Raw genomic sequence first — 17,209 nt, forward strand, 5'->3', positions numbered from 1 at the left:
GACAAAAAAATTTGGTCGCCATTTTAAAAACGACGTCGTTTTGTACTAGGAAAATAGAAAAAAAAAAAGAAAAGAAAAAAAAAGCCCTAATCTCTTCTTCTGTATCTAGCCCGCTCTCTGTGTCTATGTTGGTCTGCCCTCTCAGATTGCTTGCCCAAAACTTGGCGTCTCGAACGGTTTCGAAACAGAGATCCAAAAAGACGATGACACAACTTCGATACCCTTCTTGATTGCTGTTCATCTCTCCCAGATTCAAACAAACCCATCTCCAAAATGCCCATTTCTCAATAGTGTAGACAATTTTCTTGGTTTTCTTGGTCTCAAATTCATATTGATTTCGTTTTTTGTTTTTCATATAAAAATTGATTTGATTGATTGTAGTTCTGAACTGGGTTTTTGGGTTCTCGGAGTGTTATTGTGCGTAGTAGTAACTATGGCGGCTTCTTCCGTGGTGTGTACATGGCTCGTCGCCGCTTGCATGTCCGTTGCTTGTGAAAAAGACCAACAACGTTAACGACAACCCATGATGATGATGATGAGTCAATCTTCGTCGAAGCGATTTAGCAGATGGGCTCGGAAGAGGAGGGTTTTATCTAAATGCAGAGCTGGTTGTTCTGAAATCCCCAAGGGTCGCCTAATCTCATCGGGCATTCAGGGTTTGATGTCCGCTTACTTGCCTTTCGAGTCCTGCGATCAGTATTACAGTTCCAAAGGCCTTTGCTCTTTTGATTTCTTTGGCAACAATGGTTTCTCTTCTCTCTTTGGATCCACCAATGTTCCTCTCTCTCGCAGACAGAGACTCTTCAATCGAGCTGTCCATTCCGGTAATCATCATGTCATATATTTGTGTCGGACATTGGTGTTTATTGTGTGTCACTGACTAGGCATAATGTTTTGCATTTTCCAAATCAAATTGCTAATTTTTTCCGTATGGAAATGGGGTATTTGGGGTTATTTCGAATCATGAACTGTTGTGGAGCTTGGTTTTGTTGTAATTTGTTTTTCTATCTTTTTTGTATTTTGCCTCAATTGAAGTGCAAATACTTTGTTATTATTGTGAATTGCTATTTTTTTTGATAATGGAAATGTGGGCATGTTAAAAGTTTGATAACTTCTCGAATGGTTTTTTTGATAATGGAAATGTGGGTATGTTAAATGTTTTTTTGGGCAAGCAATCTGAGAGGGCAGACCAACAAGCCCAAGTTTTGGATTCAATTTTAGAAGGTAACTTCTCTTCCATTTTTGACTTGGAAAAGTTATAAATCTTCCTCCTGTATTCATGTTTAGGAGGTTCAATTCACTAAAATTTATTGCATAATGTGATCAGATGCTTCGGACAACGATACAAATTCTGGTTCTGGGATTCTTTTTGAAGACAAAATTTGTGTTAAACGCTGGCACTGTCCTTGGGGTTCTACTATGGTTGATTACATAGCCCTAGTCTTTAGACTGATTTTGGAGGAGAATTGCTTATCATCATCAATGCAACCCTTAGAAGATACAAAAAAGAACAGGTCATTGCGGTGGATGCAAAGAAAGAGTCTTGATCAGCGCCTTGGCAAAATTTTGAGGTTGGTCTTTCCTTCAATACGATGCGTATTGGATTGATCTCTCCTGCTACTTTACTGTTCTCCATTTTAATATCTACACAAAATTGTACATTATGTGTCACATTTATCAAAGGCAATCAGTAGCTAGTGACAGATTGTCTTATTGATAGCAATTTGAAGGCAACCAGATCATAACAAGGTCTTTACTGTCATGTAATACTAGTTGTGTGGTTCTTTTTCCAAAATAATATATTAGCTGGTAATTTCACAATTTTATGCCTTCATGACTCAGGGATTTGGAAGACTCATGGTTTGGTCCAATTGTACAATTCTTGCTTTTGGGGGAGTGGTCTGGTTGTGAGCACCAGGTGTCACAAAAGAAACTCATGCATAATCTGAAAGTTAAATGTAAAGTGGACGCACATGAGAGCCTGATTAAAGTTATTACAGGAGGTGGTAAGCATATATGTGAAAGAGAAGAAAGCATTTTGCAGCTAATTCTGAACAAAGGGTGTTTCATAGATGGAGTGGGATATTGTAATCAAGAGAGGTGGGGAACATATGCTGATACAAGTGATGGAGTTGAAAGTCTGTCCAAGAAGGCCTTAAAACTAATACTTGAAGCAGCCCGTGAAGTTGAAGAGGAAGAGTGTCTAAACAGAGAACCAGTAATATTGGTGTTAGATTTTGATGTGCAGGTAGGTCTCAAGTTTCTCATTCCTTATCTTTTCAATTTTTTCCTTTTTATTTCTATTCCAGATTTAGATTATCCAATGATGTGTAATATTTATGCTGTTTTGGATGGTCTTGGTCAAGGTTTTAAAAAGCGGCCGCAACCGTTACGTAACGCCGTTACGTAACGGTTTTGGCGGTTACCGCCACCCGTTACGGCCGCTTTTGCAGTGTGATTGAGATTCACAGGTGTGTCGGCCGTAACGGCTACCGTAGCGGTCGTAACGGCCTGATACATGCCGTTACGTAACGGTTCTAAACAGTTTCTTTTGAAAAAACACAAAAAAAAAGCTGAAAATGGAGGAAGAGGGATAGAGAGAAGAGGGAAGATAAAGAGAGAAAATGAAGGAGCAAGAGATAGAGAGAGAGAAGAGGGAAGATAAAGAATATGTTATTGATTTGTTGAAGCTATAAAACCTATGCTATTCTATTCAGCTGCTATCACTAAACCATTTTGTTTGTGTGTGTCTATCTATATATTGTTTGGAAATAATAATACTAATAAGTGTGGTCATTATCTATTTGGCTTGGTTAAAATATGTATATATATATATATATATATATTTAGACTCTTATTTATTCTCTTACTTTTGTCATTGTTTATCTTATATATAATAGTTAGTGATTGATTTTTTGTATAATATAAAGCCATTAATTATTAAAATAAAATATAAAAAACTCAATTTATAGTGATTTAAAAATATGAAATATATTGGATCATACTTAAAAATTTATAAAAATTGATCAATATTTATTTTTAACCCAATAAATATGATCATGGAAAAAAAATATGCGTATCGGTAAGTTTTTTCAAATTGTGCGAAAAATAAAAAAATTCACGGTTCCGGTTATCGCAACCGTTACACTACGGCCTTTACACCCCGCAACCGCAACCGCGTCACCGCCACCGTTACGGCAACTGCAACCGCTTTTCAGAACCTTGGTCTTGGTATTGAATTTACTCGTTCAGTTGGAAGCATTTTGAACTAGGTGATCGAGTTGTTACTTATTATTGTTTTCCGTAATGAAAGTATTATTGATTGTAAATTATAACTATTGTAATAAATTTATGAATACATGAAAGCTGTGGGACTTGAACTACTTCTTTCCATGCAGTCCCTTCTGTTTTATTTATTTTTGTACTCTTGGAAATGCTTCAATTTATTAATGACATCAATTTATTAATCAACCAAACGGTCAATTTGGCACTCGTCATCAGGTGAGGAGAGAAAAATATCACTTAATCAAATTCAAACAAACATATTGGAGTTAGTTGTTTTGTTTTAAATTTGTTTCCTATGCTTACATGTATGGTTGTATCTTAAAAGGGAGGCAAAGATCATGCGAGTGCTAGGTACATATACACTCGGCTTTCTCCTATCACACGGTTCATGTTCCCCAAGGATGATGGTATACTTCTTGATTACTTGAATGAAGATGGGCAATCTATTGAACCTATCTGGTAAGTTTTTTTATCAGTGGCAAATAAACATATTATGATGAAGGTTTTGCAGATGTCTAAATTTTTTTGCTTTTCATTCAGGTACATGCCTGTCATACCATTGGTTCTTGTCAATGGAAGTGAAGATGTTTGGTACTGTGGTGCGTTTTTATCAGTGCAGATGTTTGGTACTGTGGTTTGACATTATGTGTAATTTTTTTAAAATGTGTGGTTTGACATTATGTGCAATTTTTTATCTCTAGATATGATCCACATGAGAACCAATGGCACCAAATTTCTAGGCCTTCCTTTTGTGTTTACCCACCCTAGCACCACTCCAAGAGAAGGAGAGCCTCCACATCCTTAGGATGAACCCAGCTAACCTAAACCAAATCAAGAACCAAAGATCACAGATCATGAGCTACTTCACAATGAATAAGAAGATGGCTAATGGACTTCTTATCTTTCTTGCACAAACAACACCAATTTATGTGGACTTGTATACTCTTCCTTAAATTATCAATGGTGAGGATCTACCCATGAGTTGCCATCCACACAAAAAATGCTTACTTTAGTGGGGGAACTTTCAATCCCCAAACACCCTCCACAGGAAATTCGTAGCATATTATCTACCAACATCCCATAATAAGACTTCATTTCGAACTTCCTAGACTTGGCTCCCAACCATCTCATCCCATTCTTCTCACCCCCTATGCCATGCAAAACATACAAGCAGCCCAGAAACTCCGCAAACTCTCCTATTTCCAGTCATAAAGCTGCTTGTGAAAAGCAATGTCTCAAAAGATCTGCTGCCCTTCTACATTTAAATAATCTGCAACCACTGCACTCCTATCAATTGCTATACGAGCTAGAGAAGGGAAAGCCACCTCAAGCCTTTCCTCACCACCCCAAAGGTGGCTCCAAATCACACCTAGTCACCCTTACTGACCTCAAGCCTCTCTTGACGATGAGGTGATGGCACTATTGGTGGCATGAATCATGGTTGTAAATTTGTAGTCCTGTGGAAAATTGCAACTAAGTCTTTAATGATTGTTAGCAACTTAATGTGTATCACTATGAATCTGAGTATTACTACCTCCAGGGCTTGTGATAAGAAATCTTTTTTTGGAGGGTTTGAGTTTAGTAATTGGGATAGAGTAAATACTTGCCAATGGGTGGCCCATAGGAAATAGATATTATCTTGTAGGTGCTGGAGTTTCTGAAAGAATTAGGCCTTGTTTGGTTTGTTTTTCAGAAAATTTTTTGGGAAAAATTCTCTACAAACAAATTCAAGAGTAATCAAACCAAACAAATTTTTTCAAAAAAAATCTCAAAATTTTGTTTGGTTACTTACTTTCCAAAATCACTCTCTCCCTCATACACATCAAATCAATCACTTTTTTTAAAACTCTCTTCTCAAAACAATTTTCCAAAACCATTTTTGAAAAAAAGCAAACCAAACAAATTTTCGTACTTTTTATTTCAAAAACTACTCTACAAACACAAACCAAACACACCCTTAGTGTTTCATGGTTCAGCAAGTTCTTAGGAAGAGTGCACATACTTAGATTCTCATTCACATTAAATTGATTCCTTTTCCTGAGCTGTATATTTCTTGTCTATCTTGCTGGTCACTGTGGTCTATCACTTCTAGAGTCACTTGAGCTGGTCAAATTCTACATGTACATGCCAAAGTCTTGATTGTCCATATTACTGTTGGTAGCTGTCATGGTTTCTATTTTCCTCAAGCCCTCCTTTCCCCACATTCAAAGGAGATGCATAGGGGGACGGAGGGAGGGATTTCCTTTTGAATTTTTCATTTTCTTTTTCTTTAAAAATTCCATCTTTTTATATCAAGATGCTGGTACTATTGAAGTTTGTGCTAAACTTTGGAGTTTACAATTCGTGTTCCTTTTGTTTTTTTCGTTGCATTATTTTCTTAATGGTCTGCTTAAAATGAATTTCTTTTGATGAAGATATCGGTTAGTTCTTTGTTTTTATTTGAGTTGGTTAGCTTAGATCTAGGTGGGCCTAGTGCTTGTTTTATTATGTTTTACTGATATTGTGTTTTCATAAGATTATCAGGGTTCAACATAATACCATCTTGAGTCTTGCTATATGATCGGCCTTGTTACTAGGAAGTAAGAAACAATCTTAACAGCTAATTGTGACACATTTTTTAGTATACTTGCTAATTGTGATTTGAATTTTACCACCTGAATTGATTTACACTTCAATTACATTTTTGTTTCTTTTGGTTTCGCTTCAGTCAACATTCATTCTGATTTGTTGTGTTTTTCAGGTTTATTTTGCTGGTTTGGGATGCTTAAAAAATGTTAGGGCAGCTCTTTGCAGAGGAAGAGTATTGAAATGCACCCGCTGTGGGAGGCGAGGGGCAACAATTGGATGCCGTGTTGAATGTTGTACAAAAACATACCACTTGGTTGGTTACCGACATCTTTTTAATTGTAAAGCATTCTTTATTCTTGTTCTTTTTATTCTTTCCTTTCTTTTGCGGTCATCTTTGTAGCATGGAGTTTCAAGTCAACTTTCTCAAACTTATGGGTTTTGATATCCTCATTTTCTGGCTTGTGCCCTCTTTGCAGCCTTGTGCACAAGCTAATGGTTGCATTTTTTATCATTGCAAATTTCTCATAGCCTGCACAGATCATCGGTATCTCTTCCAACCTCAGGGAAGTTATTATTTTTACAAGGTAAAGAAAATGAAAACTAAGAAAATGAAATTGGAAATGAGAAAGCTGTCAAATGATGCTTGGCGGAAGGATGTTGAAGCAGAAGAAAAATGGCTAGAGAATTGTGGTGAGGATGAAGAATTTTGAAACGTGAGAGCAAGAGGCTACATCGTGATTTGTTGAGAATTGCACCTGTGTACATTGGAGGCTCAAACTCTGAAAATGAAAAACAATTTTAGGGTTGGGAATCTGTTGCTGGGCTTCAAGATGTCATCCGATGCATGAAGGAGGTCGTTATTTTACCATTGTTATATCCTGAGTTCTTTAGTAATATGGGACTTACACCACCTAGGAGTGTTCTTTTGCACGGCTATCCTGGAACAGGTAAAACGTTAGTAGTGCGTGCGCTAATTGGTTCTTGTGCTCGTGGTGATAAACGAATAGCCTATTTTGCTTGCAAAGGAGCAGATTGTTTAGGAAAATATGTCGGTGATGCTGAGCGCCAGCTAAGACTTTTGTTTCAGGTTGCTGAGAAATTCAACCATCTATAATTTTTTTTGATGAGATTGATGGGTTGGCACCTTGCCGCACTAGGCAGCAAGATCAGACACATAATTCAATTGTTTCCACCTTGCTTGCTCTATTAGATGGTTTAAAATCTAGAGGCTCAGTTGTAGTAATAGGCGCAACAAATCGTCCTGATGCTGTTGATCCAGCTTTAAGACGACCTGGTAGATTTGTTAGGGAGATTTATTTCCCACTTCCATCAGTTGAGGACAGAGCAGCTATTCTCTTGCTTCACACACAAAGTTGGCCAAAGCCAGTCACTGGATCAGTGCTCAATTGGATTGCTAGAAGAACTGTAGGTTTTGCTGGTGCTGATCTGCAGGCTCTTTGTACCCAAGCAGCCATTATAGCCCTGAGGAGGAACTGCCCCTTGCAAGAAATATTGTCTGTAGCTGAAAAGAAAGCTTCTTATGGTAAACGTCCTTCTCTTCCCACCTTTGCGGTGGAGGAGAGGGATTGGTTGGAGTCTCTTGCATATGCACCACCTCTATCCTCTCAACGGGGAGCAGGAATGGCTGCAAATGATGTGGTATCCTCACCTCTTTGCAGCCATCTTATTCCTTGTCTGCGGCAACCGCTGTCCAGATTGCTTGTTTCCCTTTATCTTGATGAATGTCTCTTGTTGCCTCCTCATCTTTATAAAGCTGCCACACTCGTCAAAAGTGTAATTGTTTCTACTTTGGATAAGGAGAAAGTGCCGAGTGATCATTGGTGGTTCCATGTTCATGACTTGCTTCAAGAAACAGATGTTTTGAGAGAGATTGAGATTAACCTTTCACGTGGTGGCATTTTAATTGGACAGGCTAGTGATTCCAATTTTGATGATTGGGGTGAAGGTACTTGTACGGGGAGGAAATAATTCTCCTCGTATAATCCTGTTGACCAAGTCCACGCTCCTCCGTACGACGTCGCTTTGTCACCTGAAAACACAAACGTGAGCTAGCCGGCGGGTGTGTGCCGGAAACCGCTCCGATGCCTAAGTCAGAAAACTTGACAAATAGACAAAGCTCTAAGTTCTCAGAAAGATTGTGTTCAATTACCTCCTCCAAGGTGATGCTTGTAGGCTTTTATAAGTTTCATATGGCACAATCCTAGTAGGACTTGTATTTCTCCATGTAGAGTCCTCCTAGGATTCATTCTCCTAAGGATAATGCTTATCCTTTTACACCCTCCCCCACTGCTTAAACCAAGTGGGATGGTTTTCTTTATGGCCGAACTTCCATTTGACCGAAGTAAAATTGGCTATACCGAGCCGCAGAGGGCCGAACTATCCTTAGCTCGGTCTTCTCCTCCAACTCTTTACTTCGGCTACCCTGTTCAACCTTGATGTGCTTAGTTCAAACTTCCAAGTAACAAGTTCTGACCGACCTAACCAGATTGTGTCACGACCGGACTAATTCTGAAACCGGTCTTCCCAGAACATACTGCGACCGGACTAACTCTAAGACCGGCCCTACTCCGAGTTGTCTCTGGACCGGAGTAGCCTTACTCTTCCTTGGGCCGAAGCAACTATCTCTTCTTGAGCCGGAATAAACTCACCTCCTTGGGCCGAAGTAACCTTGCCCTCTAAGCCGGAGTATTCAGTACGGCCTTTTTACCTAGTCCTCTGCGTTTTGGGCCTCAAAACCCAACTCGAAGCTCGGCCCAATTTTCCCAAAAATTACCCTCTCAGTACTAATGATGACAGTTTGAAGTACAAATATCCAAAAGATCAGCAAATAGGTACTCGACCTAGTTTGTTGCAGAATATATATTATGCATCAGCAAATAAGTTAGGATTCCGCATGCTGATTTCTGGAAGCCCCAGATCTGGCCAGAGGTATCTTGCTTCTTGCCTTCTCCACTGCTTTGTTGGGAATATGGAAATCCAAAAGGTTGATTTGGCTACAATTTCACAAGAGGGACACGGAGATGTAACTCAAGGAGTAACTCGAATATTAAGTATGTTTCCTTTCTTAATCTTGTCTTCTAGATGCATGATTCTGAATAACTTGGATTTTTATTCAGTTTCATTTACAAATCAATACATCCATTGTTACATGACACACTTTGTGCATCTTACATGGTTCCTATCTTTCTAGTTGATATAGGTTTATGTTTAATGGAACTCGACAGAAATGGGGTCTCTTGGTGAAGGATCCATCGAATTTATAAACCTTTGGACACAAGGATACATAACACTAATGTTGTGTTTGGATCTTGGATTTGTGAAGGGAAAAGGAAAGGGAAGAAATTTGTGGAAAAATTTTGCTTCTATTTCATTCACTTTTCCCTTCCCTTTTTCTTTTTCCTCTACAAATCCAAGAGTTTCCAACTTTTGTTCTCCTATACCCTAGGGTAAAACTTGTGTTCTTAGCTTACAGGCACTTAATATGAGTACCTCATTCATCTCAAAGTCTCAATATGTTAGGAAAATGAACATATTAAGATAGTATCAGTGTCATGTTGTGTTCAACAGAGTTTGATTATGCATTTTGAGGTGTCCCTGTAACATAATTCTAGGCACTTTGGAGAAAGTAAAGAGACTGCTCTCGCAAGGATGGATGGATGCCCTTATGACGAGTGTTATGTGTCAAAGCTCCAGTTCCATTGACTGTTTTGTATTAAAGCTTGAGTCATGACAGTAAAATTTTGCCTTACTAATCAAATTGATCATTCAACAGTGTGTTGTGCTTATGTAGTTAAATGATTGATTTCTATTCTTATTGTAGTTTAGCCAGTGTGAAACCTAGTGCTTTGATTTCTGGAGTCTTGAACTTTGATTTGATTGGTTTCACTGTGCTGTATTTACATCGTGGTTTCTTGATATCCAAAATTTTGCTTTTGCCTTAGTTAAATGTTTCTATGATGCATTCTGTTTATGTAGTTAAATGATTGATTTCTATTCTTATTGTAGTTTAGTGAGTGTGAAATCTGGTATTTTAAGTTTTAGAGTTTTGTACCTTTATTCTATTGCTTTTACTGTGCTGTGCTCTATTTATGTCTTGGTTTCTTGATATCCAAATTTTTGCTCTTCCCTTAAGTAAATGTTGTTAGGCCTCTTTGGCACCTTCTCTTTCTCTGGATGCTGCTCACTTGTTATTGGAACACGTGTATGACTTGAGTCATTTGTCAACACAAAATCCTCCTTCCCCCAAGTAACTGAACTGAAGTCACCAGTTTTTTGACATACATGAGGCATGAAAAGCTGATATCTTAACCTTGAGGAGGATTGGTGGTAATTTAACAAAAAGGATGGGTTAATGATGTTGTCAAAAGCTTAGTTCTAGGTTTGGATAATTTAGTATAGAATATTTAAATTTTTATAATAGAAATTATAAATTTACTTTAAGTGGACTTTGTTAATAAAAGAACTCTATATATTCTTATTGTTGATATTAGTTGAATTCAATGCATAAGCTACACGTTTTTACAATACATCAAAGATTTGGATGTGGAGTAACTTGTAGAACTTGTCCTCAGCTTCTTCATAAATTCCTTGTTCTAACTGATTTTTAGATGCTATGCTTATCAAAAAAAGGGGCTGCAGTTTTTGAATGATAGGGTCCCTGTGGCCATTGCTTGTGGTAGTTGTAAGATCCGGGGTTGCCAGGCGTGAGTGAGAACACATGTTTGAATATGAGGGTAGCCACTTTGTGCAAAAAATACCAGTCTACCCTTCTGAGCAGCTGGTTTTGTGGGAACAACATAGGGTTATTTATTTAGGTTGCCATATGCCTTATGTTATCGTAAATTTAGCTTCCACTTTCCATCCACTCCCCATTAGAAGGAGATTTTGTAAACCTAAAGCTTTTTCCTTTTTCCTGATTATTTTACATAATGGTTATATAAGAACGCAGATTTACATACATCGAATTTGGTGAACATATCTTGAGTCCAAATTTTTCCGAGTTTCCAAATTTATGGCCAAATTTGAAAAGTTTGAATGTTTAATATTTTGACCAAAATTTGTTGAATGTCAATCGAGTTTCTAGAAATTCGTCAATTTAATGTAAAATACTAAAAATCCATATTTCCCGGAAATCTGAATTCCAAATTTTCTAATTTTTGCTAAATATTTCAACTTTATGGTCGAATTTTGACCAATTTGGATAGGTCAGTTGGTCTGATCTGACTTTTCATGAACTTTCATGTTAAACACCCAATTTATAACCACATTTTATCATTCTAATTGTGATAATGCATAAATGCATCTGAGTTTAATATTTATTGATGGCAGTATAACTCAAAAACTCAGGATGTTAGGTAATGACCTGACTGTGTATATCAAACTCTCACACCTTCCCTCATCCCCATGTGTGATCCTTTCTTGCATGTGACTAAAACATAAATTCAATTGAACCAGGAGCACAAATAGACAGGAAACGAAGTGCACAAACAAATGTAGTGGCAATTACACAAGCAAGGTTTAAAGTGATGTCTCATGGAACCAAAACTTTGGTATCATGTTTTTTTGGGTGAAACTTTGATATCATGTTAGGTAATCAATTGTCCCAAAAGCTTAAGCTATTAGAGGATGTCCCAAGAAAGTATATTAAACTCTTGCTTGCTTCCTGTTTATTGTGCGGCTACCATAATTATTTCTTAATAATCATGTCAATGGCAAAATGCTCAATAGATAGGAACACTACTGGGAATGGTCTTCTTAACTCATGCACTAGTCAATCCTGTTGGCTCTTCGTCTTAATTATGAACTGATAAAAAAAATTCCTGACTAAAACTTCCTTGCAATTGATGGCTGTAGGGTTTTGTGATTTAATTTCTTAAACTTGATTTACAGGACCATGGACTTTCTTAAGTTTTGTCCACCGCTAATATATATATTTTTGGGAGTCATTACCTATTGAATTGTATTCTTGGTCCTTTCAACAACTCTCTTCATATATCTTTTTAAAGGATGGTGCTTACCATGGACAGTATTGCTTACAGCATATGTTTTTGAATTTGTGTATGTCAAGGGAGATGTGGAGCCTATTATTGTCCTTGTTTGAAGTGTCTTGGCTCTTCTGTCTTGCCTGGATCTGTAATGGAGTTATTTAAAAATTGAATTGGTGGTCATTTCTTTTGGAATCTACATTTTCCTTAGGGATGCCGATAATTAGTCATTTGTTGGTTTTATAGGCTCAGATTTGGACAATTGTGATCCATACTAGGTATTTTTGTGAACACATGCTTCTGTTTGAAATGCATGTGCTTTATTATGCTCTTTGATTTTTATTTATTCGTTGCTAAGGGTTGCTGGCAAGATTATTAAAGTAATGTATGAAATGATGTGTTGGGGACTTTCTATAAATGTGACTATTAACTAGTTATGAACATTGCATAGGTGTCTTGCAAATTATGCTTTATTATAGAAGTTCTTGTGATTATTGGACCAGATTTTGGGCTGTTTCTGGGCTGAACTGGTGCCCTGAGGTCTCTGCTGGTATGCTGAGGCTGTTGAGCAGATCTGCTATGCTGATTGATCTGAGCTGAAAAGGGAGGTTGATTCTGGGTTGATCTGGTGCCCTGAAGCCATGGTTTGCATAGGTCTGCTCTGCTGCCTATTGAACATAGTTGCTATGCTGCTGATTTCTGATATGTTCAAATACAGTCTTGGTTTCTGCTGTGTTGTAATAATTGTTCAGATATGTTTAGGCTATTCTTGGCATTAGGACTGAGATGCAGGTAAATCTGTCACCAATATTTGGAGGTGGAAGCTGGGCTTTGCAGATTGGTAGTCTCACTGAGGTAGGCAGCTGGTCTGTTCTGTCTGTGAAGGTAATCTGGCTCCAGTGTTGCTCCATTGGAATGATCTGTCTGCTCTGTTGGAAGTTGGAAGCTGGTCTGGCTCCACTATTGCCCCCTTGGAATGTAGCAGATTGTAATAGCCTCATACCTTGTTATTTTCTTTGATTTTTTTGTTCTTTTAATTTTTGGTGAGAGCAAAGTGTAGTTTGAGATTGAATTTTTAGTGATTGTTTTTGCCAAAACACAGATTGTACATACTATTGCTCTTGTATACATGTTAAATTCTCAATTTTTCTTCTTAGTTAAATTCTTTGGCTGTGTTGAATGAATTTTGTTCTTTAATTGTGGTACCGAAACTGTGAACAATTTTTAATTTTTTAAATGTTATTGTTCCTTAATTGTGGTTGGATTGAATGAATTTTGTTTGATATTGGATTGAATGTTTAAAAACAAAAATTGAATGTTCCGGAAAAAAAAATAGAGATTTGGCAACTAAAATCATTGGTCGGCAATTCCTTACCTTTTGGCGACTAAATTGTTAGTCGGCGATTCCTTGACTTTTGGCGACCAAAATTTTTTGGTCGCGGAATGTCACAATTGGCGACCAAAATTTTTGGTCGTGGAATGTCACAATTGGCGACCAAAATTTTTTGGTCGTGGAATGTCACAATTGGCAACCAAACTTTTTGGTCGTTGAATGTGATAATTGGCGACCAAACTTTTTGGTCGCGAAATGTGTCAATTGGCGACTAAGATATTTGGTCGGAAAAATATCACTTTTCGCGACCAAAATATTTTAGCGACTAAATGAATTCGTCGCGGTAATAATATATTTAGCGACCAAAAATTTAGTCGGCAAATACGATTTTTCCCGACCAACCAAAATTTTGGTCGCGAATTACTTTTGCCGACCCTCAATTGGCGACCAAAGTAGCGACCAAAAAAATTGGTCGCGGATAACTTTTGCCGACCAAAAATGGACTTTTAGCGACCAATTTTTTGGTTGGCAAATGTGTTATTTCTTATAGTGAATTATCGAATTAATTTAATTTTTTATATAGATGTAATATATAAAGTGTCTGATAAAATGAACGATTTAAATTATCAAAATAGAACCTATACTAGATCTCACGAGTCCAAATAGTACCCTCTAATCCAAAATTTGGACGGAAGGATCCTCCTCCATAGTATTATAGCAAATTGTTTATCACTTTTTGTTGATAAACACCTGCCCTTACGTCTCTTGACACAAGAATATATTTCAATTAATTTGGAGTGGTGTTTAAGACATCGATGTTTTCATTAATAGATTTTTTTAGAATGCTTTTAGAGATAGAGAATGTATTTATGTATAAATAATATTCTATACTGAATGTGATGGTAGTATCTTTGCATTGTTAAAGCGATCATCAACACCGTAATAGTTTAAAAATGATTGTTTAAACAAATCCATTTAATTAAAAGTAATTTTTTATTTTATAACATATTTTGTCAAGTCATATTTATGAGTAAATATTTACTTTTGTGGGAATTTCTCTATTGGATTTGAAGAGAGAATTTTATTTTATTTTATCACAAATATTTTTTGAATGGATAAAATATAAATTTATCAAAAATGAGTTATTAATTGTGACAATAACACTTGTCCAAAAATGAATAATAATAATATTTTTTGTACTAATTTATGAATTGCCACAAATGTGGAAGAGAAAAAATTGAATTGTTTGTCTGTCAATAATGATTCATGACAAGTTATCTATAAAAAAAATAAAAATAAAATAAAAATGGAAAGTTTAAACAAGAAACTTGTTGATTTGTGAAAAGGCGGAAGACATTTTTTTGAATACTTTGAAATGTGGGAGTGTTTGAAATTTTATTTTATTTTTATTTATTTATTTATTATTTTTATTTTTATTTTTTCGTTCCAATAGAAGTTCACAAAGAATCTCAATTCTTTGTTTAGGACAAAACTGAAAGACAAGTAAAAATAGCAGTTTGTGACTGAATATAGTGTTTAAATACTGTGTCTTTAATACTGAAATTCACCCTCACCTCTGGCGCTTGCAATTGATGGCCGTCTATTTCTAGGATACAACAATTACCATACACAGAAACTGCACAACTTGCTATATGCACAACAAATTAATTTGTGTTATGCACTCTCTCTTTTATACTCTACTATGATATATGTATGAATCCTAAAACTCCTTATCCAAATGAATGCTAGGAGGATGGTATTTATAAAAGTAGTTGAGACCATTCTAAAGAATCATAACTCTTGGGCTGAACATTTTCATCCGAAGAGGCACCATGAAAAGTTGCACCCTTCTATTTGAATAAAGTTAATTCCAATTTACTTTTAAAATTTTTCAACAATCTCTTACATGAATAAAATTGACAACACAATGCAAATGAAACTTAGACACAAACAAAGAGAGTACAAACTAAACTAAGTCTTAAGTCCCATCAAATGAAATTGGTTACATGAATCGTTCTTCTCCAGGATAGATAGTTTTTGGCTTTGAACTTTCCTTGAACTTTCCTTAGTAAAAGACTATAGGGCTTACTAGCTAATCAGTGGATGTGATGTCTTAAACTGTCCAATCACTTTTGTAGGCCAAGATAATAAATTTCATACAAAATATCTTCGAACACAACTTGGTTCTTTCAGTTGTGCCCATTTTGGCATTCGACAAATTTTAATTTTTTAAGTGCTTTGGAGAATTTAATTTTATCAATTTTTATAGAAGTGACCTCATTCACACTCATATACTTATTTTGAGAATTTTAAATACTCCTCTTAGAAGATACTCTTTTAGGTTTTCCAAGACATAAGTAATCATTAAAAACATAACTTATCATACGGCTCTTGCATATAATATGTGTTGCAGATATCACTCTTATCATATAAATAGGTAAAAGATAAATTCCCTTAGGCCCCGTTTGTTTTGGGGTGTAATGGATGTGAGAGGATTAAGATGGATGTGAGATTATTTAGTGTTGTATTTGTTTGTAGAGTTGGGAAATGGATTAGGATGGGGGAGGGGATTAAGATAGAAGTTGGAAGGGGGATTTGGATGGAGGAGGTGGAGGTGGAGGTAATATTAGAAAAATAGTAAAGAAATTAGAATTTTTTTTTATTTTTTACATATTGGAAAAAAAAATTTAAAACATTAATGTTTAATTTTTTATATTTTTTTATTTGTTTTATTATTTTATATAAAAATAATTTAATAATTCCTACACTAACAATTATCATCAAAACAAACACAATTTTACTTAATCCCTTCACTATCAATCCTTTCACTAACAATCCCTCTATTTCTACTTCTGAAAACAAATGGGGCCTTAGTAAGTTCTAGTGAGCCATGTATAATTCAGTTGTCCCTTCAAACCTAGATTTTGAAATCTCCAATTAATTAGGTTGGATTGTCATTATGACGACTTAAAATTAATAGGCTTTAATCACATTTTCCTTCATGAACTTTTCATAATTTGTTCTCTAGTCAAATCTTTTATCAGCGACCGCTATTTTCCATGCCTTTTGTTTTATATATCATTAAATGTTAGTGGATTCACTATATTATTCTCAAACAATACTTACAACTCAGAGCAAATTTTATGATATTCAGCCTTTCAATAGGCAAGTCTTCACATTAGTCTATGTCACTTCCATTTTAGAATTAAAATAACAGACACAGAAATATTCCTTAGGAGAACTTTATTCTAACTTTTACAAAATTTCTATAAGAAATTTTTTATATTTTATTTTAATATTTATTTGCATTAAATTGTTCTTCTAAAATATTTTCCTACAGCCTTTGCCACGGAAGGAGCTTTCTCCTATACGCAACAAGAACATAGCAATATCAACAAAGAAAACACTACAACAAGAACATGTTTACAGAGAAAATGATTCCAAAAACACAAAACAAAACAAATAAAAATAGTTCTCATATAAACCAAAAAAAACACTACAACATTAATCAGCTAAATTAACATGAAGTAACTCAACATGGATAACTGTGACTTAGAACATAGTAACATTGATCACAACTTTGAATATTAATTTTGGTTATCACAAGTGAAAGTAGATCTTACAGATTCAGACATTTCTTTCCATTTCACTCCACCAGCTTTCCCAACCTGAAACTCACAGATCTCCGAAAACAAATTTGTAATAGTGAAGAGTAAACTTCCGTTTGGTTGCAAAGAAATTACAGGAAAACAATTCTGATTTCTAATTCTTCGATTTATTGCATCTCTTGGAACTAAACCTCAATAGTACAGATCCAACAAAACAACCAAGTTTAGATCAAGTTTACAAAACTTTCAAAACCAAAAAATAGAAAACATTTAAATACTGCATTTCAATATCCGTAATTTTTCTTCGTTTTCTCTATAACCAAACAGAAGTTGAGAAAGTTCAACAAGCAGTAAATATCAAACGAGGCTTATAAATCGATATCTCACAATTGAAACCGATTTGTTATTAT

The 17,209-nt window shown here is 35.7% G+C and overlaps 1 protein-coding gene and 1 non-coding gene across 2 annotated transcripts in view; one reads left to right on the forward strand and one right to left on the reverse strand.

Annotated features, from left to right (window-relative positions):
* The window catches only part of LOC145788939 (putative disease resistance protein At5g63020), a 143,750-nt gene that overhangs the window by 66,173 nt on the left and 60,368 nt on the right, over positions 1-17,209 (reverse strand). The gene's annotated exons all lie outside the window — the stretch shown is intronic.
* On the forward strand, positions 8,664-13,020 carry LOC114291608 (uncharacterized). Its single transcript, XR_014337222.1, has 2 exons — positions 8,664-8,924; positions 12,362-13,020. It is a non-coding gene; the product is annotated as an uncharacterized LOC114291608 (transcript).

The sequence above is a fragment of the Camellia sinensis genome, chromosome 8 (genome assembly GCF_055761805.1).
Source record: "Camellia sinensis isolate YWXY chromosome 8, ASM5576180v1, whole genome shotgun sequence".
Classification (NCBI taxonomy): Eukaryota; Viridiplantae; Streptophyta; class Magnoliopsida; order Ericales; family Theaceae; genus Camellia; species Camellia sinensis.